Below are 4,090 nucleotides of genomic sequence, written 5' to 3'. Positions count from 1 at the left end.
AATATCATCTATGTTTTGTTCTTCTTGTAAACATTTTTTATTAAAAAGAAATGCATAATATGTTGCCAATTTTTAGTATAACAAAAAAGGTACCCAATTTACAAATTTAATATAAATTTATTTTCCTGGTAATTTAAAAGATATTTATATATAAATTATATATAAGCCGTTTATTTTTAAACGGCTTTACATGAAATTGGTATTACATCTAATAGTTTTTCATAAGATATAATTCAAAATGAGTTGTAAAATAAGCAAATTGCGGCAATTTTTTGAAAATGGTGATAATAAAAATAGGTTCCTCCAAGAATGGAATAGGCCAGCAGCACCATTATCAACTCCCAATACAAATAAATTGTGTTTTCAGCAGATGGATATTGATTATTATATTGGTTATCCGGTAAGAAAAAAGGAATGTGGTGGTTATAATATGCAGCAGCAGCAGCAGCAGCAGCAGCAGCAGGTACCCATAATAAGATTATTTGGATTAAATGATATAGGGAATACTATTTGTTGTAATGTATTTGGATTTTTTCCTTATATATATGTTTCTGTGAATTTATTAGATTCACAAAAACAAGTTTCATATTCAGACCAAATAAAAAGGGCTCTGAATCGAAAAATCTACTTGAATGAAACAAAAGATCAAATTAAATTAAAGGAATACGTATTAAGTGTAGATAGGGTGTTTAAACAAAGTATATATGGATATCAAGAAAAAAAATCATCGTCATCATTGTGTTTTTTTAAAGTTACTGTGGCTTTACCAAAATTAATATCTATAGCTAAGATTATTCTTGAAAATGGGTTAGTGATAGATAAACATCCCACTTACTTTCGGGTTTACGAATCAAATGTTGATTTTACACTTAGAATTATGACAGATGCTCAGATGCCTGGTTGTTGTTGGATCGAGTTACCTATTGGTGAGTGGGAAATAAAAAATAATGAGACAAATTTTAAAAATATTACTTGTCAATTAGAGGTTAACGTTTTTGAGTGGGAAAAAATAATTATTTATGAACCCGAAGGAGAATGGGCGTCTATTGCCCCACTCAGAATATTATCTTTTGATATTGAGTGTGGGGGAAGACGGGGAATATTTCCAGAACCCGAAATAGATCCGGTCATACAAATTGGAAATGTTGTTACGCGGCACGGAGAGACTGAGCCATTCATAAGTGTTGTTTTTACTTTGAATAGTTGTGCTCCCATTGTGGGCTCTAAAATTTTTTCATTTCAGGAAGAAAAAGAAGTGTTAGAAAATTGGTCAAAATTCCTATTGTTTATTGACCCCGATATCATTACTGGATATAATATTAATAATTTTGATTTACCATATTTACTTAACCGCGCCAAGCATTTAAACTTGCCAGTATTTGCTCATTTAGGAAGGGTAAAAGGAATAAAATCTACAATATTAGATACCATAACCCAAAACAAACAAACAGGAAAAAGAAATAACAAAATCATTAACATAGATGGACGGTGTTTAATGGACCTTTTAACAATAATACTAAAAGAACACAAACTTCGGTCATATACTTTAAATTCTGTATCTTATCATTTTCTTAACGAACAAAAAGATGTTCATCATTCTATAATTTCTGAATTACAAAATGGTAATGATCAGACTAGAAAAAGACTGGCTGAATATTGTTTAAAAGATTCTATTCTTCCTTTAAAATTATTGAATAAATTGATGTGTGTAGTCAATTATATAGAAATGGCACGCGTAACGGGCATTCCTTTATCATATGTTATAAATAGAGGACAACAGATTAAAATTTTTTCACAAATACTAAGAAAAGCCAAAGAACAGAATTTAGTATTGCCGGTGTTTGATAAAAAGGAGAGTTTTGAATATGAAGGAGCTACAGTTATTGAACCAAAAAGAGGATATTATAACGTTCCAATCGTTACTTTAGACTTTGTATCATTATATCCATCGATAATGATAGCACATAATCTGTGTTATACAACCTTTATTGATAAAAGATATATTAATCAAATGGCTCTGAAAACTGACGATTATATCATTACACCTTCTAATAATTATTTTGTAAAATGTCATAAGCGCAAGGGATTAATTCCAGAAATTTTAGAATCCTTTTTAATTGCTCGTAAGAAGGCGAAAATTGCATTAAAAAACGAAGAAGATCCATGGAAAAAGAAAGTCTTTGATGGTAGACAACTGGCATATAAAATATTGGCTAATTCTGTTTATGGTTTTACGGGCGCACAAATTGGTAAATTGCCGTGTTTACATATATCACAAAGTGTTACGGCGTTTGGAAGAACGATGATTTCTCTTACCAAAAACAAGATTGAAGAAAAATATAACAATGCTATAGTTATATATGGTGATACCGATTCTGTTATGATTAATTTTGGAGTTGAAACTTTAGAAGAGGCCATAAATTTGGGCAAGGAGGCGGCAAATCATGTGACTCAGTCTTTTATCTAGCCAATCAAACTTGATTTTGAGAAAATATATTTCCCTTACTTGCTTATTAATAAAAAAAGATATGCTGGTCTTTATTATACAAATGCTAATACTTATGATAAAATAGATTGCAAGGGGCTAGAAACAATTCGTAGAGACAATTGCCCACTCGTGGCTAAGGCCATAAATACTTGTCTGAAAAAAATCTTAATTGATAGAAACCCAATAGAAGCCCTTAATTTTGTCAAACAAACCATATCAAAGTTACTTTGTAATGAGATTGACATCTCTCAATTAGTTATTACAAAGGAATTAACAAAAAAAGCAGAAGAATATAAAGGAAAGCAAATTCACAATGAGCTAGCCATCAAATTAAGAAAAAGAGATGCCGGTAGTGCTCCAAAACTTGGCGATAGAATTCCATACGTTATTATATGTGGATTTAAAAAAAGTCCTATTTATGGAAGGGCTGAAGATCCAATATATGTATTAGAAAATAATATTCCATTAGATTATGATTATTATTTAAAACATCAATTAAGTAAGCCACTTATTTGAATATTTGAACCTATTCTCGGTGATAAAACCGAATCTTATATATTAATAGGAGAGCATACACAAAAAAAGAGTTTACCAATAAGTAGAGTAGGACCATTAAGTAAATTTTTTCAAATACATCCAACTTGTATAAATTGTAAAATTCCTTTATTAAAAAGAAAAATAGTACCCGATGATGTAGAATATAACGCTTTATGTAATAATTGTAAAGTACACGAAACAGGTTTGTATACACACCACATTGAAAAATTAGCTACACTCGAAAAAAAATTCAATCAATTTTGGACTGAATGTCAAAGGTGTCAAGGATCATTAATTAAAGAAGTTATATGCAGTAATCGTGACTGTCCTATTTTTTATATGCGTAAACAGACAGAAATAGATTTTTTTGGTCAAAAAAAAATTATCGATCGTTTTGGCTTGCCACAATAGGTTATAAATATTATTATTATTTCCCAAAAATATTTCATATAAATGGTAATGCTCTTGGTATTATATAGTCATATTACTACACACCCAGAAGAAATAATTATAATGGAGGAAAATATTCTAAAAGTCAGCTTTAAGTTAATTTCAGACAATGCTAAATGTCCTACTAAAGGATCAACGGGGGCGGCTTGTTATGACTTATATAGTGCTCAAAATTAAAATATTCCTGTCGGTCAACGAATTGCCATTGATACTGGCATATGTATGAAATTTCCTTCCAAAATACACGGAGAGATTAAATCTAGGTCTGGCATAGCTCTGAATAATTATGTAGATGTTGTTGCGGGAATGATAGATTCGGATTATAATGGACCTATAAAAGTGGTCTTGCATAATTCTAATCCAAATAATTCTTTTGAAATAAATATTGGGGATAGAATTGCCCAAATAAAATTTTTTTCGGGAATTGATATCTGTTTAGTTGAAAACATCAAAAATGAAAAATGGGAAATAGAATCTTGTAGGGGCAATAAAGGATTTGGATCTTCTGGTAAATAAATAAAAAAAATAATGTCTTTCTGGTAGTTTTATATTTTATATAATCAATCAATTAAGTATATAAGTAATAATGAATAAAAGTATTACACTGAATTCTTT

The 4,090-nt window shown here is 29.7% G+C and overlaps 1 pseudogene; it reads left to right on the top strand.

The window, feature by feature from the left end:
* Positions 1-238: 238 nt before the first annotated feature.
* LOC137647969 (DNA polymerase delta catalytic subunit-like) lies at positions 239-3,436 on the top strand (annotated as a pseudogene).
* The last annotated feature ends 654 nt before the right edge of the window (positions 3,437-4,090 follow it).

The sequence above is a fragment of the Palaemon carinicauda genome, chromosome 10, assembly GCF_036898095.1.
Source record: "Palaemon carinicauda isolate YSFRI2023 chromosome 10, ASM3689809v2, whole genome shotgun sequence".
NCBI lineage: Eukaryota > Metazoa > Arthropoda > Malacostraca > Decapoda > Palaemonidae > Palaemon > Palaemon carinicauda.
The sequence above is the reverse complement of the archived record's forward strand: the minus strand, read 5'-3'. Positions and strand labels throughout refer to the sequence as shown.